Source organism: Taudactylus pleione, unplaced genomic scaffold (genome assembly GCF_031769625.1).
Source record: "Taudactylus pleione unplaced genomic scaffold, aTauple2 ptg000041l, whole genome shotgun sequence".
Taxonomy (NCBI): domain Eukaryota; kingdom Metazoa; phylum Chordata; class Amphibia; order Anura; family Myobatrachidae; genus Taudactylus; species Taudactylus pleione.
Window position 1 is genome coordinate 11,173,439 of NW_028284443.1, and position 25,845 is coordinate 11,199,283.

Genomic DNA, 25,845 nt, shown 5'->3' on the forward strand with positions numbered 1-25,845 from the left:
TAAGGTCATCAATCTATCACAAGGAATAGCCAGACGTGTTCATCCTGACATTTGCTGAGTGTTATTCACACTTTCTCAAAGGCATACTGTACATATAATGCCCCAGGCCCAAATATATACCATGATTCATTAAAAAAATTAACAACACTTGCATGTATGAAATGGTGTTAATTGTATTTCTGGTAACTGTTCATGTTATGTGCTGCAGTTAGTGGTTCTCCGCATGAAATAATGCAGGGCAGTGATTAGATTAGTGGGGATGCTATTCTCCCCTGTCATTATCAGCACAGCTATTAACTAGATAGGGCATTGATCTGGTTTGGCAAGTTATGAATGATCAGTATCACTGACTGCTCTGACAACTGTAGCTATCGTTTTTAACATTTCCAGCTGTAGTTGCTGCACATACAGTACCTTCCCTGGCTGTTGGAAAATGCAGCCAGGGATGTGCTTACAAAAAAATAATAAAGTTTTATTTTTTCAGTCAGCCGTGGGTGCCACTGGGAAGTTTTGACTGGCACATGCACAGACTATCTGCAAGCGCCAGTCAAAGCAGCCAAAAAAGTGGAGAGAGTGATTCACCAGAAAGGTAAGTTAACACTCTCCATCTTCTGCAAATGCCCTTTTCATACATGGCAAATGGCGCTGCTTCACCTTGATAATAGGTACTTCATTTATAGATCATTATGAACTAGTTTATACTTCTGCCCATTAGTCTCCATTATCAAAAAAATCAAGATAGCCACCACCAGACATCCATTATATATAAAAATGTTATATAGATCCTATATAGATTATATACAGTTTGTCTGGATTTACTTGTATTAATAAGATTCAGTTTCATCACACACCAGCAACAACTCAGGGGTGAAAAATTTAATGGGGTACTAGTTTTCCCCAGGGATTCCTGCAAGGGTATTTGTATTTTGCTGCAAAAATTCCCACAGATCGCAGCCCCCAGATCCGATCCCAGAGAACCTGGCACTGGAAATAAAACAAGACTGTAAATGGAAGCTGAGTCTGAAAATAATAACAACAATTAGGGATCTATATAGGAGGCAGCTGTAAGGCACACACTGGTAGGGAGAGAGAGAGAGAATAGGATCCAGCAGAGAATGTTCTGAAGGTATTGAAAAAACAGCAGATAATCTTAAAAAAAACCAGCAGAGTATTCACAGGAGGCACTAGAAGTTCCAGCAGAGTATTCACAGGAGGTAGAAGAAACCACAGTATTGGACTGTAGCAGCCAGGCTGTCAAGCACCAATGCAGACAGAATCTTGCACTGTTTTGTGGGAGAGAGGTGTTTAAATAGGGCACCCAATTAAAGAGGAAGAAGCCCAATGGAGCAGAGCTGATGACTTGGTTATTTGGATGGGCCTTGCAAAGACGGCAACCACTAGAGGCCAAACAGGAGGCAGTGCTGACAAGATGGTGATGCCCATAGGAATGCTGCAGGAGTTAAGACTGGCCAGTACCGGTAAAGCTGATGCCAAGGGTAGTGGTGAAGGATGCTAGCCAAGCCCCCAGTACTAACAATCAACCAGAATAGGTCGTGGTTTACCGTGGTGAGTGACAAATAGCCTCTTAAAGGAAATCCCCTATTCTGAAAACAGTTTATATTATATTAATATCCAGTCCCCACTGGAATACAGCTTTCTAAGTCTGGAGGTTATGTGTCATTTTATGTAATACCTGTCCAGTTCAAAGATGGTCAGAAACCAGAACCCCGCTAATAATTAAATCAGGTCCATTTGCAAAATGGCTACATTTGCCACATTTATAGCACCCCTTTATAAAATGAATCTGTCTATTCCATTATACTTCTTTATTATTCATACTAGGGCCTATACTAGGGATTACACAAGGAAGCGGCTGTGCAATACATTCCAATGCAGCAGGAGGTATCTGTAGGAAATAGACACCTCCTGCATGCATCTGTGATCCAAGTGCTGTGTCCATAGACGCTGCCCTGGATCACCATTGCAACCATGGCGCAATGATGGTTGCTGCTTTGGCCAGGCTGCTTAAGCTGAGACTTACTCAGTCTGCCTTATGGAATTGGACAGCCTAGTCCAGGAAGTCTGTGTCCGACCACGCAGACCCTGGGCTCGGCACACCTTCAAAACAGGGGGTATGACACCACCATTTTGAAGAATGGTTCTGGTCACCTCCCCCACTCCGCCCCCCAAATGCTGCATTATGACGATAATAAGGGGGTGTCTGCGAGCGAGCATGCAGGACCTGTTCTGCATATGCGCAAAATGGGTCATGCACCTGCACAGACCCAGAACCATTGGAGATGTGTGCAAACCATTATGTTTGCGTAAATCTCTGTATCAGGCCCAATGTTCGGCTTAGTTGGAAGTACATATTTTAATAATGTATCAAACATTAAAATGATCCAATTTGTACTAGTTACTGTAATATATTTCTTATGTGAATTAAAGATGGTTATATGTAGATGTGTCCTTATACACTGTGGCTTTGGTCCTGCCAAATACTGTAGCCCCTCTTGGTGAACCAGGTTCAAGGAGACTTGACTGTGCTGAGTGTCTCTCATTTATAATGTGCCTCTTTTTCGCATAAATAAAACAACTTTAGCTAAAATTGCACATGTTTTGTCTACTAGATGTCTTGTTTGCTTTACAAATTTAAAATAAGCCAACGGCAGCAATGAATCAATAATATACTATTTAGTTTATTTTCAGTACAATTTAAATTATTGAAATAATGCACAATTTAAATGTTTAGAATGACAGTTCAACATAATGTTATAATATGACAGTCTTGTTTGCCTTTTACAGGAGAAGATATGAAAGCAAAATGCTTAATTACATTCATAAATATGTAGAAATCCCATAACTATCATTTTAATTAGCTCTTAAGGCTGTATTTTATTCATTCAACCTACAGTAATAGGTCAGGGTTTGCTAAAGACAGAGAGAAAGTAAGGTAGTACTTCATGCTTTTTTAATGAATACAAAAATGTTGGAGGTTATCTAAGGTGATGTAAACTGAGAAAGTCCACTAAAATGAGTTTACTGTTTTTATCTACTATATATACAGTAGATAGACGTTGTAAAGTAACTTGCCTGCCAAGAGCCGAGTGCCTTTTAACAGTACACTACAGTACCACTGTTTCCTATCAGCTCTAAAAGCAGAGTTACAGTATTAGTTATAGTCAAGTGCAAGTGCTAATTGTTCTCTTTATGATTTGCTTTTCATTTAATTCTTAATCTATTTGTGTATTTTCAGTTTTAAAAGTTCTTTAAGAAAATGAAATCAGTTCAGTATGTAGTAAATTCAAATATATTATATAACAAAACTTTAGTTTAAGCTGAAATCTGTTTTAATAAATTATTGTGTGGTACAATTATTTGTGCTAATTTCCTAATTTCTTTTCACATTATTATTCATTTACCACACTGTTCTAGCTGACAAAAGAAAACACAGGACAATTGATTTGTTTCTATATATATATATATATATATATATATATACACACACACACAATATAGGGGTGCACTCTGACCAGACTTCAGCCAGTTCATTTGGGTTGAGAAAATGTATTCCATAATGACAGAAAAATCCGACGTTTCCAAATAGAACCAAAACGTCTGATTTTTCTGTCATTATGGAACAAAGTTTCTCAACCTAAATGAATGGGCTGAAGTCTGGTGAGTGCACCCCTATATTGTATTACACATCATTACCCAGACTGAATATTGATGTTGCACCCCAGCAACTATATTACACTGAAGTGTGTGCATACTATTTAGAGTTATAATATATATATATATATATATATATATATATCCCACACAGAGTACAAAAGCATTGTGGGGAGATGTGTAATGGCTGCCATATGAGCAGAGCTCAGGTGAGGCTGCTGGTGGACACAGTCAGACAGTCCAGGTGGGGCTGCAATGTGAGTGAAGCAGACCAGGTGGTCAGGATCATACCTGCAAGGAGGCATGCAGATCCATATACCTCTGACACTGTCCTTGTGAGAGGCGGCAGCCAGCAAGCTGAGAAAACTATACCAGGCCAGGAGGCCAGTGTCCAGTCCTGCATGTGGCAGGAAGGACCTCAAATCTCAGAGACTTTCATACAGATTAGCTGCTTCTATAGAGAGGGTTCATGAAGTGAGCTAGTGCCCTAAGAAAGGGCTATGTTGTTTATTATTTTATTTCTGTTTCCTGATTTCCATGCTGAAGTAAAAGCACCATTTTCATTTGTTTTACTGAAATGCCATGTGTGGACTCTAATTCTGCATCTAATCACTGCACCACTAACACCAACCTTACAAGCTAATTACCCCACAAGATTACAATATGGTGGAGAATGCGGGCATAAAGATTCTATGCACACAGGTTTATGCAACAAGATCTGCACAGAAAGTGGATTACAGCAACTAATGGAAATATGGATGTTTACTGCACCTGCATAGTGGACTCAACAGTGCAATGCTCATCAGGGTGGTGAGTGTAGATAATAGTCTGTTGTGTTGTTTAAACAAAAAAAAAATTGTCTGCAAATGTGCACTATTGCTGCAAGTATATTGTTTGTGAAGAGAAATGTGCACTTCCTCAGCATTGGAAGGGTTAAAAGAAGTTGTGTGGTTTATTCTGTTGAAATCAAGCTCATTAATACAAGGTGTGTCTAATTATGTAGCCTGGACATTTATTTTGCAAAGAAAAGAACAAGTGCTATGTTGATTGCTGGACATTGTAGTTCCACAGAAGTGAAAGCAGGTGCTGTGTTATATTGTGCTGTAAATACAATTGAAAGTCAAGTGTTGTTACAAGTGAAAGAAGAACTGTGCTAAAAAAAAGGGTTTAAAATTGAAAGGGACAGACACCCAATTTATTTTGGAGAGAAACCACTGTGGTTCTAGGTTCTTCATGGTGCTGACATCTATACAAGCTGAACACTGCCTCACTTCTAAATCACCAGACAACATGGATGACATGGTGAAGGTATTGCAGATAGCTACAGCAGCTCTGCAAGAAGCCAACAAGCAGTAGTGGGCAAGCTCAAGGCCCAAAAAGAAAGTGGTCAGGGTATGATGCAAGGTCTGTCCAGAAAGGACTAAGGGCCTGATTCAGAGCTGCTCGTAAGCGGCCGCTCGTTCGCTCCGAGCGTTGTTTGCCCAACTGCGCATGCATACGGATTGTTATACGCATGCACGAACCAGTCAGTGCGGTCGAAATTCATGTGCTCACAAAATAGCGAATACCTGATAATTTGAGTGACAGGAGGAGGCGTATGTGGGTGGTAACGGGGGAAGGTGCTTGAAAACGGGGAGTGGAGATCCGAACGCAGGCGTGCTTAAAGGTCAAAACGGGCGTTTTAAGGGTGTGCATAATTAAAACAGCAGCGTCATTGACCACGTCACTGGGTTATTTTATAGCCAGAACTGCTCGCAAAATTGTGGTAGCAAAAACCAACCACAAGAATAACGAGCAGTTCATACCCTGGTCGATGTACTCGATTAATCTAATAAATAGCGGACATGACGTAGGATGCGAGCGGCCAGGGGGCGTATTTTTTAAAAAAACGACCGCAAGTTTTGTTCGCTTGTTCAGACCTAGAGGCATGAACAGACCGCAAAGAGCGAACGGTTCATTTGAATAGCCACCCCTATTTTCTGGACGAGCGAGCGCTAATTGCGTCCGGCTCTGAATCAGGCCCTATATCAGCCTGGAATAATTTGACAATATGCGTAAAGTTTTGAATTAAGGTAATGCGTATTTTGCTGGGAAGGTTAATGACTTAATGGAGCAATTAGCTGATGAGAGAAATGTTCATGAACAAGCTGAAAAGAAATTACGGAGTGAATTGTCCACTTTGAAAATGGCATTTGAGCAGCAAGAAATAAAAAAACGTGAAGTTCTTAAAGAGACAGACCTCAAATTGGCAGCTATGTCTGAACGCCTTAAGGAAGCTGAATTTTTCCAATGTGTTACAAAGTATGAGAATTATGTGCTCCTAGCAAAGAATGATGTATTAGAGCAGGATGTTGTGGAATTGCAGCAAAAGTGTGTGGTACTTCAGCAGGAAGTGGAAGAATTCAAAGAAGGTGTCCAGAGACATCAGAGTGATGCAGAGCGCGCACAAGTGAAAGTGGCGGATCTGGCTCTGGTGTTAAAAGGAAAAGACTCTTTAATTGTTTCCAGATAAGTAAAACTTAAAGATTGTGAATTGGAGAAAAGTTCTCTGGCTTAAGAGTTCTGTGAAGTAAAAGAGAAGTATCTCCAGATGCTGCAGACTCGCGCTCAGTGGGAAACTGACAGTGAAGGAAAAGAGATGGAGATGATCCGTCTTGAAGTCAACTGTAAAGAGCAAATACAAAATCTCCAATCTGACTTAGCTGCAGCTAGATCAGTTACAGAATGTCTGACGGAAAGAAATGCATTCCTGGAGGAAAGTTTGCATAAAGCTACAAAGCATGGCAGGGCTTGGAAGTTGCAAGAACAGAAGAAGAACCTTGAAAAGTGTCTGCTAAGTACACAGGACCAGTTGCAAAGATTCCAAGCGGAGAGGAATACCAAAGAACTGGAGTTGCAATGTGTATTAAAAATGGCAGCATCTGAAATAGTTGTATCAAAGTTGGGAAATTCCCTAAAAGTCTGTCTTGGAAAAGTGGATGAGAGTCCTTGCAGTGACTTTCAGCTCACTGTGATATCTGAGGGTATGAAGTCCTCCAAAAGGGGCACAGGTCCAGAGGGCAAACCTGTGTCCGAAGTTGATAATAAAGAACTGACATATAAGATGACCTGTCAAGCAAAGGTGCAGGATGTGCAAAAGTCTACGAAGATAGAAATGGCTTCAAATGATGAGACTCACTTGTTGCCATGTATTCAGAGTGATGAGAAGGTGACTCAGTCACACAGTTTTGCAGTGCAAAGCAGAACCTTAAAGAAAGTTAATTCTGAGAGTCTTGTGAAGAATACTACTCATGTTTGTGGAACAATGCCTACATGCAAGCTGGATGGAAAATGCAATGCTGCTGAATTTTCTGTGGGGAAGTGGAGTGGTCTCACATGATAAAGCTTGAAGCAAGTAGTCCTGCTAGACAGTATTTAAAAATAAAGACCTCTGTGGAGGGTGAACATCAACCTGTGCTGGTGGAACATGTTGAAATTGTTCATCATATTTTCAAGGCTCAAAAAGCGGGAGCACAAGAAAGTCCAAGAGAACTATGCCTTAATGAAGTGGCAGATAGCCATCAAAGCCGTGAGAAAAATTCTGGAATCTGGAGAATGAGACCCCCAGAGATCACTAGAGTTTATTTAACTGTGGATGCGGAGGATTTCCCTCTTGACGAGAGTGAAGAGGGACATCCTCATGAGAATGCCTTGTTCCATGTAGCTGAAACCAGGGGTGTCAAGCTGGGGAGGGGGATATGTGGCAGTATCACCAGAGATGGTGCTGATAAGCAGCAGATTCTGTGTGTGGCAGGAGAGATCCGCCCACACAGAGTACAAAAGCATTGTGGGAAGATGTGTAATGGCTGTCATATGACCAGAGCTCAGGTGAGGCTGCTGGTGGACACAGTCAGACAGTCCAGGTGGGGCTGCAATGTGAATGAAGCAGACCAGGTGGTCAGGATCATACCTGCAGGGAGGCAGGCAGATCCATATACCTCTGACACTGTCCTTGTGCGAGGCGGCAGCCAACAAGCTGAGAAAGCTATACAAGGCCAGGAGGCCAGTGTCCAGTCCTGAATGTGGTAGGAAGGACCACAAATCTCAGAGACTGTGAGAGACTCTCGTGCAGATTAGCTGCTTTTATAGAGAGAGTTCAAGAAGTGAGCTAGTGCCCTAAGAAAGGGCTACGTTGTTTATTATTTTATTTCTGTTTCCTGATTTCCATGCTGAAGTAAAAGCACAATTTTAATTTTGTATTACTGAAATGCCATGTGTGGACTCTAATTCTGCATCCAATCACTGCACCACTAACACCAATCTACCAAGCTAAATACCCCACAACATCACTATATATATATATATATATATATACACATACATAGTTATACACATACATAGGGCCTGATTCCAAGATCTATGTTAAAGCAATCACAACTGCATTCTCTCAGGGACTGCACTTGCTAAAATATGCTAATTCCTTCCAAAGCATAACTGAGCATAGGGGCACCCACTGCTGCATTCTCATATCTGTCTTACGTGCAATGTGGTAAAAATACTGTATGTAACATTGATGCTCATTGGGCAGTCACAAAGAATGTTAGTAAAATCCAACTAGCAGCAAACACTGCAGCTTTTCTGCGTTCCTCCATATGTAGTGAGCAATTCATCCTAGATCAGATAGCATGAACTGCTTCCCATTATTTACAAACATGTGGTTACAATGTTCCATCCCAGTTGTGTATGGCAGCATGGGGCTGGAGCATCTATGGGCAGTAGGGAAGGGATCATATCATGCTTTCCATGACCACCAACACATTTCTGAAACACACTTCTGGTTAACCTGGACTGAAAGTACTGGGAAAGAACAAATATAGGGACCCTGGGCTAGAAACTTTTCCACAGGGGATTCCAAAACAATGGTATGGGGTTAATAAATCACCATCCATCATACTAATAAAATATAAATTATACATAATCAGTTGTTACATAAACTTTCACTTAAATAAAAAAATCCTCAAATTCTTGCTTACAAATGTATTCATTAAAATCAAATATTGTATTTTAAGGTGATTGTCTATTTTTAAACTAATGAAAATTGTCATTATAATCTAAGGGAGCGTTTTTCAACCACTGTGCCATGGCACACTAGTGTGCTGCGAGCGGTTGTCAAGTGTGCTACGAGGTCAGTGCAGTCAGAGCTGACTTTACTTGTACTGCTGGCCTGGGCAGTGCTGGACTCTTCAGGGAGGCTCAGGTGCACCTGGGCCGTGACTTATGGAGGATTGTCACGCATGCCTGCACACTGCTCCTAGCTCTGCACCTAGTGTGCTGAGTCACTGAGTGTAACTGAGAAACCCCAGCCAATGAGGGACAGGACAGGGACAACAGTATACTATTTTCCATCTTCAGATAAACACAGGTTAAATTAAAATACCCATAACAAACCCATGTCTTTTATTTACATAGCTATACAGCTGAGAGAATAATTTGTCCTTTTAATTTGTTTTTACTCTTGTAGTCTTAATTTTAGCAACAACAAAAATATTACTGACAATGTAATGTAGAAGTTTTGTTAGTAAGCTTTCGTAGTGTTATGTGATTGCAAAGCAAATTGTTTGCGCAATGTGGTATTTAATATGCAGTTTTCTATTCTGTCATCTTCAAATGTTGAAATATTTCTCAAGGTCCAAATAAGTCAATGGGCTGAAAACTAGATATACAAATAAGGTATTCTTGTATATTGCTGTATCTCTGTAGCTTCTACAGTGCTGAGAAGACATCAGAGCTGAGATAGCATTATAGCATGTGACTTGTACTCTTCTGGAACAGAATGTATCCAATAGGTTCTTTTGCTTTCCTAGTTTTATTGAATGTGTTTTTTACACTAGCAATATCAGCCACTTTATAGTAGCGACATTCTTTGCTAATAATGCCCGTAGGGGTTAAATGTTTTAAGGGGTTGGATATGGGAACCCCATGGTCGGGATGCCGGTAGTCAGAAAACCGACAATGGAATCCCAACAGTAAGAATCCCGACACCATTAGGTAAGTATCCTAACGCTAACTCTTACCCCAGCCCTCCCTCCCTCCCTAATGCCTAAACCTAACCTCCCCACTCCCTAAACCTAACCCTCCCCCCTTAGTGTCTTACCCTAAACCTAACTCGCCCCCTAACCATTGATACTTACCTTCGGGATGCTGTCGATCGGGAATCCTGCACCGACATTTTGACCGTTGGCATTCTGCACGTTGGGGTGCTGACTACCTCCCATTTTAAGCCTTGGAGAGATATAAAGTGGAGATAAATAAAGTACCAAAGAATCAGCTCCTAGTTGCCATGTTACAGGTTGTGTTTGAAAAATGACAGTTAGGAACTGATTGGTTGATACTTTATCTCTCCCCAAGGCTTAGTACTGTACATCTAACCCCTAATAGGGCATCAAGGGTGAAGTATTCTAATAAATTTGAAAGGATAGAAAGTATAGCCTGAGAGAGTTTGCTCTCGCTTTGACCATGGCACCTTTTATATAATCAAAATATTTTGATTATTGCACATTGTTTGAAGTGATGCTTATCAAACAGCAGTGATTTGTCAGTTGATATTAGTTTAAATTGGATATTATGTAATAGTCTGCGACTTACAGACACTTTTTAAAATCTGGTGAGTCTACACCATGTTTTAAAGTGGCAATCATTTAAGGGCAAAATCAACCTTTTAAATGATTGCAATTTTAAAATATAGGACAGACTCACTGGAATCTCAGTGATGCCTTCAAGTTGCTGACTATTACATATCCCCCTATGTGAGTACATTTTGTATGTACAATACAAACATATTCATATGCACATGTAAATCAATGTAATTAAATTGCTAAAATCTGAATGTGACACATTAAATAAGGAACACTTTGATGTCCACTTAAGCTTACAGATTTTATTTATTTAAATTGTGACGTGTGTGTGTGTGTGTGTGTGTGTGTGTGTGTGTGTGTGTGTGTGTGTGTGTAAAATGCATTTTCCTGTTTTTTAGTAATTTGAAGTTGTCCCATTGACTTTTTAATGTTTAAAAGTTTAACATCTGTTTTAAAGTTTCTTCTGCTGACGTAGAAGTGTCTTTCATATCATTTCAAGGTAGATTCATGCTATTAAAATGAAAAGGTTTACCTTTGATCTCATATTCCACTTAAGAGTACATTGTCATTACAGTGTGTTTCCAGGAGAGGAGGAAAATGAAAATTAGGGCATGCTAATGTATTTTGCTATTACATTTTAAAGATATTTCAGATATGATTGATACTTAAATACAGATTATTTAGTGCTGTGAAAATAAATTTAATGGCCTGATTTTATGATTGGAATGGAATCTGCTTGAAGAGCTGTTTCACAAGTTAACATATTGAAATTCCATTATAAGCATTGGGATATTTATAGTTAAATATTTAGTATTTGCAATATTTTAATAAAAACATGTTAATAAAAATATAATTTCAGCATATACATCTAATAATAATGATGACGATGATGATAATTATCATGCCACTTGGAATAAATACTGATTTCTGAGAATAAGGTTTTAGTTATAGCAAGAATTATGAATGAGTAAAGTGAGATATCACCTTCAATTAATAGACATTATAAAATAATACAGAAATATAAATAACCCAAAGTAAAAATATAACTACAGAAAATCTGATATGGCTAACACCAGGATTTTTGTTTGTTTGTTTGTTTAAACCTGGCAATGGCCAAAGAGTGTAAGTAGCTTAGGTATTGTAAGATTGCTAACTTTAAACTATTGTGTTCTTTCCCAGTAGGTAAAGTATATGGAAAAACATCCATAGGATGGGTGTCTCACACACAGAATTTGATAGCCATTACTGCAGTGTCAGCATGTACTGGGTGCTCACTTTTCTTAATTGCAGCTAACATACAGAGATAGGAACTAGAGATGAGTGGTTAGGTTTTGGCTTGGACCCTTTCGCCACGTTCAGATCTCAGAACGAGGTAACATGTCATCTTTAATTGACAAAACATCATCTTTGTCCATGAAAGATTACATTTTGCCTTGTTATGAGATCCAAACTTGGCGGGAAGTCAGTTTATGGGGTTATACAGTACATAGCATGCAATAGGTCAGAATTATCCATGGACTATAGTTACACCTTTTCACAAATATTTGCATTTTACTATTTTATCACAGTTATATTATTTTTTATGTAACTTCATATCCATTTGTTTTGTGGTAGCTGTAATCTGCTTTATCTGTGAAGTAAAGACTTAAGTTAATGTTGACATTTTCATTTTTAAAATCTAAGGAATCTTTTAAACTGAATTATAATGCATACTGTATTATGCAAATATCTTATGTAAAAGCCAAGATGACATTAACCTTTTTTTTTATAAATTTGACCAAGTATGAATAGGAAGTTTAAGCAAATGTAGCAAGTAAATATGAAAGAAGAATCTCCAAACCAATGTAAGATAGTTAAGAAAATATCACCAATGTCAAGAAACAGTTACACTTACATATATTCAGGATAGAGCATGGAGGAAAAAGGACTTGGCCTTTCCATAATGTGAAATTAAATTTTTTATGATTGTATCAGATTTCTGCTGGAATGTAGAGCACTTATGTACAATATTAGTAAAAACTAGTAAATGTTTTTCAAAAAACTTTAAAGTATTTTAAAAACTGAAATTTTTCAGGCTCTGATTTGTTGGTTGTAGAGTTTCATTAACTTTTATAATAAATATTTTAAACATTTTTGGATACATACGCTTATGCTGAATTATGGTATCATTAGAAATTAATTATGTTATTAGAATGTACTGTGGATTTTATAAAGTATTATCTCATTTGTATACAAATTAAATATATAACCTGCCAAATAACTACATTTTAAATACATTATTAAAATGAGTATTATTTTATTTTCAACTATTTGAAAATAAATGGTAAATGATTTACAATTTCTAAGCTTAATATATTTATTTAAACATTAATAATATGATGTATTATACTGACCTTTCAATTATTTATAAGTATTTATATATTTTCTCTCTTACATATGATAACATTTCACTCTAGAAAAGAAGTAAGTCAACCAATGAAATTGCTGTGTAATAAAAAGGTTAAAAAACCGGTAAAAGCAGAGGCACTCTTCTACTGAAAAATTTCCTGACAAGGACATTCATGAAATCTGAAATTGGACAACTCATGCATACAACACAAACATATTTAAATTAGTGTGTACATAGGAAATCATTATTACTGTACCATGATTTATACATCTTTGTCTATTTACTTACAGTAATAGCTTTTACTCCAGTTACGTATTTTGTATATTGCTAACTACACAAATACTGTTATTCTACTTTAAAAGTAATTAGAATAATGGTTCATGTTTTAAAAGAAAACAGATAATTTTTCCCCAATTGAAAGACATTAGAATCTGAAATTAAATGAAAGATGGAAAAGAGCAGAAAGCTACAGTACTTGTCACTGCTCTGCATAATCTAATTAGTTAATATTTGTCTTCTACACATGTTTAGACATACACTGGGGTAGATGTATGAAGCAGTAAAAATAGTGGAGAAGTGTACTAGTGGAGAAGTTACCCATGGCAACTAAACAGCTTCTACCTATCATTTTATAGTATGTACTTGATAAATTCAACCTCAAAGCTGATTGATTGCCATAGGCAATGTCTCCACTGGCACACTTCTCCACTCTTTTCACTGCTTCAAACATTTATTGTGTATAATTAACCAATGTTAATAATAATACAGTCTGGGAACCACTGGTACCATGTCACAGGTGGATATTATTGCAATTATTGGCACCATTTTCAGTGTAAATCAATATGAATCATGTTATGTTCAATATACAGTATGTTTAATTTTTCAAAGGCTAACATTTTGGGGACATCATGTAATTTGGACCTGTTTACATGCAATTCAAAAACTGTGAATCATTTTTTTTTTTTTAAATCCGAGTTCTGAAGTTACAGCAGACCCAAGATGGGTCTCTTTTTCTTACGCGGAACCTCAAAAGTGATCCAAGATGAAGTTTGGGTGTGTGCGGTTTTCAGCAAAACAAAAACACACATTTCTAATTTTTATGTGTTCCAAGGAAATTATTTAAAATATATTTTAAATAGTTTTTAAATATTGTTTTTTAAAATTCATTTAAACTCAAAAACTGACATTTAATCGTACATTAATTTTCTGAATCAATTTTGAATAATTGAATGTTGTTAATTTCCAGTACCTGGGCCATGCCAAAAACCAGTATACTAATTGTATTCATTTGTCCTCTTATCTGGGTTCTAATATTGTCAGTTATCTACATGTTTAATAATTTGAGCCACAACAATAACCTTAAACATATTCGATGGTATATAGGTTGTGTAACTAAAGAAAGTTCCCCACTGCACTGGAGATCTATGTACTGTACAGGTGACAATTCTGCTCTTACCCTTGCCACCTTTTGGTAGCCACTCAGTCTAGGCTTCCGCATTACCCCCTTCCTTGTTGTGCATGGATGTTTTTCTTTTTTTACATGGCAAATGCATAAACTACTTGAGTTTATTTGGTGCAAGAAACAGTAAAATTTTGGGTCTGCTCAGGACCCTTTGTCAAGCTGTGCAAACAATACAGCATCACCATTGGTGTAGTATATACAGTAAAGTGCACCCAAATTATTAAATTAAGACATCATCATGACATCTCCTTAACTGGAATATATTATACAAGAAACAAAAATATAGAACAAGTATCAGAACAAATCCAACAATGAAACACAAAGGTAATAGACCCTGAATCATAATTACAGTAAAATAAAATATAAAAATTCTACATAAAGTGTGGGAATAACTAGTCAATACTGTCATGGGCGCCGAAAGGGAGGGGGAGTGGGTACAGTTTGCCTGGAGGGGCATGGATCCCGCTTCACCCCCCCTCACAGCAGCTCAGCATACAGCTTGTGCTGGGCTCATGCAGTGCGAGACTCCTCATGGCAGCTACAGCAGCCGGAGCAGTCTCCTATGGCTGTGCGGGGAGCAATCACACTGATCGCGCCCCCCTGCTTAGGGCCGGGCTGGGGGGCTCAGAGTGCCCCTTCCCCAGCGCTGCAAAAGTGATTTATTTCAATTTTTTTTGTCAAGGGGTGTGGCCAAGCCTCCCGCGATTAGAAAACATGGCCCCTCCTTTACCTGGGCCTGGCCGAGCTCTCTACAGCCCTGAATCAGAGCTGGCCCTAGGCATAGGCATAATAAGCAAATGCCTAGGGGCATTCCAGGGCTCTGCCATGGTTCCCCACCACCACCGGCGCTGCATGCCCCTCCTCCCTACCCTGCTGCTGCCGCGATCGGATCTGAGCTCCTGATCGGGCAGCGCAGTGGCCAGTTGAGCCGCCCAGGTCAGAATGAGCTTCTGTCCAGAAGCTCATTCTGGCTACAGGAGTAAACAAGTTGGCCGCGGGAGGGCATGTTGCGCATGCCCAGCCACGTCCATTCCTCCAATGGCCCTATGCGGAGCAGAGCTGTGACTGACACGGCTCCGCCTCCACCTCCATAGGACCAGGGGCACGGCGGTAGTGTGGACCACACATAAGTGCAGTCTGCACTACACTGCCAGGAACAAACACACAGCTAACGGCGCCGGCAGCTATGTGTGTTTGTTTTAGCAGCTGATGAGAGTCAGACAGACTCTCATCGGTTGGTGCACCCACTGCCAAAGCGGGGCTTCTGGCTCCCACAGTGGCTGATGGGAGAGATGTCATGACGTCTCTCCCATCATTTAGAGCGGGCCGGGCGGGATTACGCTGGATGGAGGAGTGGACGCCGGAGCGGGGAGTAAGGTAAGTGGAATTTTTTTTTCCGTGTGTGTGTCTGTCGGGCACTGCTGGAAGGGGGGGACTACTACTACTAGGGGCACTGCTGGAAGGGGGGGACTACTACTTCTAGGGGCACTGCTGGAGGGGGCACTACTACTAGGGGCACTGTTAGGGGGGGACTACTACCAGTGGCACTACTGGGGAGGGACTACTACAAGGGACACTGCTGGATGGGGGGGACTACTACTAGGGTCACTGCTGGAGGGGGGGTCTACTACTAGGGACACTGTTAGGGGGGGACTACTACTAGGGGCACTGCTGGGGGGGACTATATATATATATATGTGTGCGTGTGTATATATATATATATGTGTGTGTGTGTGTATATATATACACACACACACACATACATTCAGCTCGACACTCTGGCTACATTTACTGGGAATCTTGAGGGTGCCCTCCTAGCATAATAAACACATTCCTATACCGAGCAGAGCAGCCCCTCAGGAAAAAAACAGGCGGTACTCCTCAGTAGTTGTAACAAAGTGATATTTTGTCACAAATCACATAGGTTCTGTTGATATTTCAAGACCCATTGGTTTTTTCATCATGACATGTCCTGATGAAAAGACAGATGGGTCTTAAAATGTCAACAGCACCTACTGAGGAGGGCCACCTGTTTTTTTCCTGAGGGGCTGTTCAGCTCGGTATGGGAAATTGTTAGGGGGCACCAGTCAAAATTTTGCCTAGGACACCAAATGGGCTAGGGCCGGCTCTGTCCTGAATACTGTTACAGGTATACTAATTGAAGGTCAATTACAGTCCCAGAGTAACCTTTAGATCAATTAAGGTCAATTACAGTACCAGAGTAACCTTTGGCCAGCCAGTTTCAAATCTAGGGAAATAATTCCCTATCTAAACTGTGAATAAATGCATTAGTCCAATTGCGAGCACATAGTACCTATATTTAGTTGCTGATTTATATTAGATACATATTGGAAACAGACTGCTAGTGCAACTACCATTTGCTGCAGCATCATCTGTTAATATGCAATAAGCCATAGAAGGCAAGAAGTTAAAGTCTGTATATGAAGCACAACAGAACTTTGCATGGAAAAAAGCAGCGGCCACTTCATTGTAGTATTTCGTATATAGATTCAGACTCCATTGTACCCAGATATACAAGTGTCGCTTATCAAATGAATCAGCACAGCCTCCTGGTGCATCCTAGTTGCATCACATTGCTACTAAGGGAGTAATTCAGTTATCTATGATAATTTAATGGGGGTGAATAAAGATGGTATCTTCAGGCTTTAATACCCGGGGCTTTTTAATTACAGACCCTTTGTCTCACCTGATAAATTATCTGTTATCCAGCATTAACACATAGAGTCCAGGAAAAGTTAGCAGAGTTGCACTGGGCCTGATGCGCCAAGAGGGGCTGTTTGGCGCGACTGCAGCAAGAGTGTATGAGGACACATCTGGGGATGTAGTTATGAGACAGGCGGCTGCGATGCCGCTGGTCTAAATCCCAACGGGGGAAGCCCGACAAGGGACTTAAGATAGGCATTGAAATACCAACAACTATCTTAATCCTGATGCTGGAATGCAGAAGGGAGGCTGCCCGAACTAGATAAGTCTGGGGCACACTTAGTGTTAGCCACGGGAGGGAGGGTTAGGTTTTGGTAGCATAGCAGGGTTAGGTTTTGGGGGCAGAAGTTAGGGTTAGGCACCCCAAGGGGGGTGGGTTAGAGTTAGACAACACTGGGTGTTAGGGCTAGGCAAAAAGGGGGGAGGGTTAGGTGTAGGCACTAATGGAGAGGGTTAGTGTGCATGGTGGGGAAAGTTAGGGTTAGGCTACAAGAAGGGAGGGTTAGGGGGAGAAAGGGGGAGGGTAAGTATACTTACCCGACCCCTTTTGGATATCAACCATTGGGATGCCGCTGTCAGTATTTTGACAGTAGGGATTCCCACAGCTGGCATTACATACCGATTCCCACATCTGTACATACCCGCCAATCATCAGAGCCCAAAGGTAGTGGTATTATATAGGATGACTACCACTGTGCTTGCAGGTGGTGCGGGTGTTCATTCTAGTACTGATCACTGTAAATAGACAATATTACAGACTGTCCATCATCTATGTATTGAAGTAAATGGTGGGCTGGTAACCAAGGAGACCAGTAGTCAATCAGCAGCACTGATTACCAGTTGCTGGACAACCCCCTTGTCTGACTATGTGTGAAATAAACATAGTGTTAATGAATCACTGGAATAGTGTAATGGATATGAAGGGGCAGGCTGGACTGCACAACCTAATTTTAAGCATAATAAGGTAAGAGGCGCTACCATGCTGAGACTTGTGGTGCCATAGAAAAAAGGTAAATGCAGGTGTGCACTATAAGCACTAAGAATACTCATTTTAAAACATTATAAACTAACAATTAACAGTATAATTAATTAGGTTCTTAGTATGTTTAGCCAAATGTACACATTATATACATTTATCTAGGACTTACCTACAGTATAATAGTGCCCATTCCAATGTATAGATATTGCAATCTGATGAGGTGCACCTTGACATGGTAGTTGTGTATACATTTTTGACTAAATATATGCTGAGAACCTTTTTATTTATACTGTTAGGTGTTAAGTTTTTATAAATGGTTTGGTTATCAGTATTCTTAGTCCTTACAGTGCACACCTGAATTTTCCTTTTTTCCATGGCACTACATATCTCAACATGGTAGCATGCTTATTATGTTTAAAATTAGGTTGTGCAGTCCAGCCCCCCCTACCATATTCATTACACCAGTGAAGTAACTTCATCCCAGTCGCCTGGAGGCAAGTTAGATTTTGGCGTCCCCCTTATTAATTATTATAATTATTTATTATTATTATTATTATTATTATTATTATTATTATTATTATTATTATTATCAGTTTCTTGTATAGCACAGCATATTCAGTTGCACTTTACAAATGGAAATAACATTATAACATTAATAGAACCAAACTGGGCAGTAACAGACAGACATAAAGGTAAGAGGGCCCTGCCCACAAGCTTGCATTCTAAAGGGAAATAGGTGATACACAAGGATAAGTGCTACATATTGCAAATTGCTCCAGCCAGATTGCAGAGGTTATTGGTGGGATGTATGATCCAGTCACACAGGAAAGTTGACCTAGGGTCAGGAGGATGTTAAATTGAAGAAAAATAAATTATGTGATAGTATGTGTAGACCGTAAGAAGGAATGTAATTAGATAGCTTCCCTGTGAAGGTTATGTGGGCAGTTCTGGAATCTGATAAGCTTGTCTAAAGAAGTGAGTTTTCAGGGAACGCTTGAATGTTTGGAGACTAGCGTAAAGTCTTATTGTGCACAGGAGGGCTGTAACTGTGAATGGGAACAAGTAATGTGTATGGATGAGAGATGCAGATCTTGTGCAGAGCAGAGATTTTGGGTAGGTAGATATTTTGAGATATGTGAAGAGATGTATGTTGGTGTGGCTTGAGTAATAGCTTTATGAGTGAGTGGAAGTACTTTATATTGAATACGGTAGAACTGACAGAGTAGATAAAGAAGACAATGAACTCTTGGTGAAGAAGATCAACCTCACAGCTGCATTCGTTATGAATTGTAGTGGTAAGAGCCTGTTTTTGGGAAGACCAGTAAGAAGACTATTGCAATAGTCAATGCGGGAAATAATGAGTGCATGGATTAGAATTTTTGCAGTGTCTTGTGTAAGATAAGGTCGAATTTTAGCTATGTTTTTGAGATGTACGTAACATGATTTTGAAACAGTTTGAATATGGGGAACAACGGACAGTTCAGAGTCAAGGATGACATCTAGGCAGCGAGATTGTGAGGTGGGGTTGATTGTCGAGGTATCAACAGTGATAAAGATATCAGGTTGGTACCCTCTATTGGCCAGTGGAAATATGATTAATTCTGTCTTGGATATATTAAGTCTGAGGTGGCGAGATGCCATCCAAGATGAAATGGCAGAGAGACTTTCAGTGACACGGACCAGCACAGATGGTGTTAAATCTAGAGAAGATTGGTAAATTTCAGTATCGTCCACATACAAATGATACTGAAAACTAAAAGAGCTGATTAGTTTGCCAAGAGAGGTAGTATAGATTGAGAAAAGCAGAGGACCTAAGGCTGAGCCTTGCGGTACTCCAACTGATAGAGGTAGCGAAGTGGAGGCAGAATCAGAAAAGCAAACAATGAAAGAGCATCAGATAAATAGGATGAGAACCAAGAAAAGCCTGTGTCCTGAAGACCTAGGGATTGTAGTGTTTGTATGAGAAGAGAGTGGTCAACAGTGTCAAAGGCAGCAGAGAGATCTTGGCACTGACCAGATCCTTGATGACCTTAGTCAGTGCTGTCTGTGGAGTGTTGGGAATGAAACCCAGACTGACATGGATCCAATAAATTGTGTGAGTGTAGGCAAGTCTCTCCAGTAGCTTGGAGGGGCATGGGAGCTGGGAGATATGACAGTAATTTGAGAGAGAGTTAGGGTCAAAATGGAAGTAATTACTGCATGCTTGAACAGTGATGGAAAGATACCAATAGAGAAAGAGAGATTACAGATTTTTGTTAATATTGGGATGAACACAGTAGACAGAGCTTTACTGATTTGTGAGGGTACAGGATCCAGAGGAAAGGAAGTTGAGTAGGAGGATGAGAAGAGTGTAGATACTTCATCTTCATTTGTGGGGTCAAATGAAGAGTATGTGCCAGCGGGTTCAGGTAGGGAATTGAGCAGGTCAGTGGCTGGGGAAGAGTTCACCATTTCACTTCAAATTTAATCAATCTTGTCCTTGAAATATATTTTTCTTTCTTTATATTTTGTGAACTACTATTTTAAACAAGAACAATAAAAGTTATGTTTTACATATTAGAGTGTTACCCTATTTAGTTGATACATTTTTCTTCACCTTAAATAGTCCTGATCCGTGAGTACCCCATTAAAGAATTTCTTTCTTCTTCTTAGTGCTCACCTTGAAATAGTAAGCAAGATCTTGTACACTGATAGTAGCAGGTGGTTTGGGTGAGGGAGGGGTAAGAACTGATTTAAATATATTAAAAAGTCGCTTGGGGTTAGAGACTTGGACAGAGATGAGAGATTGGAAATATGTTGGTTTGGCAATGTCCAGAGCCTTACAATAAGAGTGGTAGATATTCTTATATGTGAGGAAGTCACTTGGATTACATGAGAGTTTTTGTAGGTGTCTTGTTCATTTGGAATGCCATGGTTGACATCTAAGTCTATGTGGAGTGTGATGGGTAGCTGGAGCCACTTCATCAAGTGCTATTTCTAGGGTATGGTTCTGGTGTGATACTGCAGTCTCAAAAGTGAACTTAAAAATTGGTGAGAGTGATTGTTGCAGAGAGGTGGCTAGTTGTTGAAAATTAATAGCATTAATATCTCTGCGGGTTGAGGAGGCTTGGTTGATTTGATTGACAAAGAGGTTGATGTAATGGAGCAGAGTGTGCAGGTGATCAGGTTGTGATTTGAGAGAGGGAAAGGAGAGTTAGTGAATTCAGAAACTGAGCATAGTCTGGTGAATATAAGTTCAAGGCAGTGGCCCTCCTGATGAGTAGTGGAGTCAGTCCATTGGGAGAGGCCAAGAGAGGAAGTTAGAGAGAGCAGTTTGGAGGCATGAGGCGATTGTGGACTGTCATTTGGAATATTGAAATCACACATGATGGTGGTAGATATGTCAGAGGATAGGAAGTGAGGGAACCAGGCAGAAAAGTGTTACAGAAATTGTTGGTTTGGCCCAGGTGGGCGATAGATAGCAGCAAATCATAGAGAGAAAGGGGTAAAAGTCCTAATAGAATGTACTTCAAATTATGTAAATGCGAGTGACGGTACCTGTGGGAGAACTGTGTATGTACAAGATTGGGACAGTAATATTCCTACTCCACCTCCTTTACTATTGAAAGGTGTGGAGGTGTGGGTAAAGTGTAGGCCACCTTTTGAGAGTGCTGCAGGGCAAGCAGTGTCTGATTGTATGAGCCATGTTTCTGTTATTGCCAGAAGCTTGGTGTTATTTGAAATAAAGAGGTCATGGACGAATGTTAGTTTATTGCAGACAGAGCGTGCATTCCATAAGGCACATTTTAGTGGCTTGGAGGGTGTTAGTAGGCATATGATGTGTATGATGTTTGCTGGATTGGTGTCGCAGTGCCCACCATATTATGCAGTGTTGCTGTGCCTGCCATGTAATGCAGAGAGTGTTGCAGTGCTTGCCATGTAATGCAGAGTATTGCAGTGCCTGCCATGTAATATAGAGTATTGCAGTACCCACCATACAGTATAATGTAGAGAGCATTACAGTGCCTGCCACATAATGCAGTATTGCAGTGCCTGCCATGTAATGCAGACCAGAGTGTCGCAGTGCCCACCATATAATACAGTATTGCAGTGCCCACCATAAGAAGTTAATCTTGAATGGTCATGGGTATATAGGGTGTGTGAACTCTGTACCAGTGAGCATGGGCTGGCATGTCAAATATTTAACACATTTGAAACAGCACTTTTTGTTGGCTCTTGGTGTCAGAGATGGAAAAGTGCTGTGAATAGAGTCTCTCTAGATGAATTAGAATGAATGGAATGGACAAATGTGGTGCTCTCTAGAAACTCATCATGTAACTTTGGTAGAGATTTGTCTAAGGAAACAATAGGCCGCATAGATTTAATTGCTCTAGTGTTATTTGCTGATTTGTTGGTGTATTGTTCACTATGAGGAATCTGTTATCTTTATCATTGTTGATCCTTTAATGAGCTAGTAGAGAATCATGTGGAGTTGCTATAGTTTCCTTCATGGCAGCTCTTATATATGAGGGTTTGTATCCTCTTGCTAGAAATGTCTTGCCTATTTCTTCAATATCAGCCTGTACTTGTATGGGGTACAATGTGATGTGCTTAATTTTGAAGAACTGGGCTGGACCCTTTTAAGACTCACTGGATGGAAGCTGGATGACTCAGAATGCTATTCACATCCATGTATTTGGTGTAAAGTCTGGTTGTCATCTTGGATTAGCAAGTTTGTACATTAAGGAATTGACTTCATGTTCACTGTAATTTAGGTAAGTTTGATGGGCCATTCTCATTATTAATATCTGCCACCATTGTGGTCAATACTTCAGCTGGCTCAGTCAAGATCAAAAATATGTCATCAACATAGCGGTGTTATGTGAGTGTGTACTGTTTGTAGATGGTATGCATGAATTCCAGACTCTCCCATTGGTGTATGAAACATTAGTATATGCTGTGCCATGGCCGAGCTCACTGTGCTGCCAGTTGTTTGTAAATAGTAGTCCCCTTTGAATACAAAATAGTTTTAGTTAGAACCATGGTTAACAGCTACAGTAAGAAGTTTACCTTTGGTCCAGCGTTCAATGTATCTTCCAATAGTATATTTTTCACAGATTGTATCCCCATGTCATGAGGTATACACATATACAGATTTGCAACATCCATAGTTTCAGAAGATGATAAGTGTCAGTATCTTCGAGGTGTGAAAGTATCTCATCTATATAATTCAAATAGTTAGTGATACGTATTGCTCCACCCTTATCAGCCTACAGTACCTGATTACAATTCCTTGTTGTTTAGGCAGTTTGTTTAATGCAGTCCATTCCTCTTTTGAGAGGTTGCTGTGGATGTTTGCTTGTGTATCTGTTACCAACTCATTAATTATCACCAAAAAGATTTTAGTAGAGGTATTGTTGGTTTGTATATTGAATGAAGAATTTAACTTGAGGTCTCTATTGGAATCTGGGTCAATTATTATGATGTCATAATTGAATCATTTTGGTACACTTTTTTGTATATATTACACCACTGGTAATGGTGTATTATTTGTATAGCTTGATAAAGGGTCCTGAGCAGAACTGAAACATTGCTGTTTCTTGCACCAAATAAACTTAAGTACAGTACAGTAGTTTGTGTATTCAAACTGTTCCCAGAGTGCTGTTCCTTTCTGCACATATATCATCCATCTGGCATCTGAACGTCTGGAGTGCACCACACAAATGCACACACTATATATATATATATATATATATATATATAAAAATTAAGATATTGTGATGTCCTAGCGATGTTTGTTATTCGGTTTAATGGACTAATTATTTAACTATTGTAAACACCTCCCCGACTCTCTCATTCATTGAAACCTTTACAAAACACGCAAACCTGCGACCTTTGTCTTACAGTCATTTTGCTGACTTAATCAAAGGTATAGTTCATATAGATATGCGCTGACCCCCATGTTTTGGATCTAGATTCATCCTTGTGTTTTGGTTTTGCAAAGCCACCCTCAAGTATTTTGGTTTATGTTTTGGATCTTTGGGTTTTTTAAAAAATGATAAAAAGTTTTTAAAAGCAGCTAAAATCATGTAATTTTTGCACTCCAAAACCCAAAATTCAGATTTAAACTCCAAAATGTGAATCACGGGAAGATCAGAACCGTGACTTGGATCTTCCACAGGGGCAAACGCAGGATTTTTATGGGGGGGGTTTACACTTTTTATATGTATGTATGTATGTATATTTGTATACATATATGATATACACATATATACATACAAACATACATATGTCACACATACCTTACACACACACACAAGCATATGTCACATACATTACAAAAAAATTACCTTGCAGCAGATCTGATAGAGACAGGATCTAGCAGGCTGGCACCATGTTCTTAAGCCCCGCCTCCTTGTGGCAAATTGCTGCAATTCGTGGGTCATTTGGGAAGGGGCGGGCCCAAATGATTTGAATTTAATGAAATCACGTCATATTAACTCTGCCTTCTGAATATTGACCCACGAATCATTGCAAAATTGCTGTGAGGGGGCGGGGCTTAAGAACACATTGCCTGCACTATAGTTTGTCAGGGGGGTTCCTGGATACTCAGAAACCCCCCTGCGTGCGCTACTGTGCCAGGATCTCCTCAGGAGATCTGAACTGCAACTCAAATCTGTCTAGATTCATAAAATTCTGCACATCTCTAATTCATGTTATAATGAAGTATTGGGGGCAGAACTTTAGCATTGCTGTCTTATATAGCCATGGCCTTAACTAGGGGTGTGCAACTAGTGCCACTGCACAGAGCGTAAGGGCTCTGTGGGTGACACTGCTGCTGCCCCATTACCCTTGCTTCTGGCCAGAAGGGTGCCTGGAATGTCACCCTGCAGCCATGATAATTGTACAGTGGGTGTGTATTCAGCATCCCGGTGCCAGAATACCGACGCCAGTCAGAATCCCGGCACCGGCATACCTACTGTCGGGATGCCGAAGGTAAGTAATGGAGTGGGGTGGAGGATTAGGTTTAAGAGTTAGTGTTAGGCATTAAGGGGGAGGTTAAGTTCAGGCACTAGGAGGAGAGGTTAGGGTTAGGCACCAAAGTGGGAGGGTTTGGTTAGGGAGAGGGGGAGGGTTAGCATACTGACCAACAAGTGTCTGTATGTTAACTCTGTTGGGTTCCCGGCATTGGGATTCTGACAGCCAGGATCCCAGGCTGTCAGTATTTCATACCGATTCAATACAGTGCCATTATGAGTATCCTGTGGACATTCCAATAGTCACAATGCTGTCTGTGCAACCCACCAGAGGTCCATGAGATGCCCAGTCAGAGCTGCACTTACCGGTGTATGCCAGCCCTGCCCCTTTTGTGCAATATTGTAATGTTGCATGCTCAGGAGGTAGGGCCAACACAGGGCACATTGGTGCATATAGCTACCCTGGGTCATGAATTAGATGCCTGACCAGGGCCCTGCCTGTGTGGAGTTTGTAATGTTCTCCATGTGTTGGCTTTCCACAAGGTGCTGCGATTTCCTTTCACACTCTCAAAAGTAGTGGTAGATTAATTGGCTGCTGACTAAAATGTACCTTAATATTTCTGTGCACTTGTGTGCTAGGAAATTTAGATTGTAAGATCGAATGAAACAGGGAATTATGTGAATAACAAATATTCTCTCACAATGCAGTTTAATTGGTTGTACAATATAAATAATAATATTTCCAAAGAAAAATATATGTCCACCTTCATCAATGATCTGAGTTTAGAGTAATATGAATCGTTTTTATGTCTAAACTGAGCATACTGAAAATTGCAGTGTTAAAAATTATAACTTGTTAGGAGAAAATCAATTGTGCATCAAATTCTCATTAGCTCAATCATGTACCTATTGTATTTCAGGATGATTCAATTTAAAGGAAATGTTGTATTTAGATGCAAAATGTTGCCATCAAGGAATTAATCAATACACACTATACTACTTTTTCTGAACAATTATAAGATTTAATTATTTATTAAAATAAATACTTT

At 39.8% G+C, this 25,845-nt stretch overlaps 1 protein-coding gene across 1 annotated transcript in view; it reads left to right on the top strand.

The window, feature by feature from the left end:
• The window catches only part of GRM8 (glutamate metabotropic receptor 8), a 1,218,298-nt gene that overhangs the window by 1,162,497 nt on the left and 29,956 nt on the right, over window positions 1-25,845 (top strand). The gene's annotated exons all lie outside the window — the stretch shown is intronic.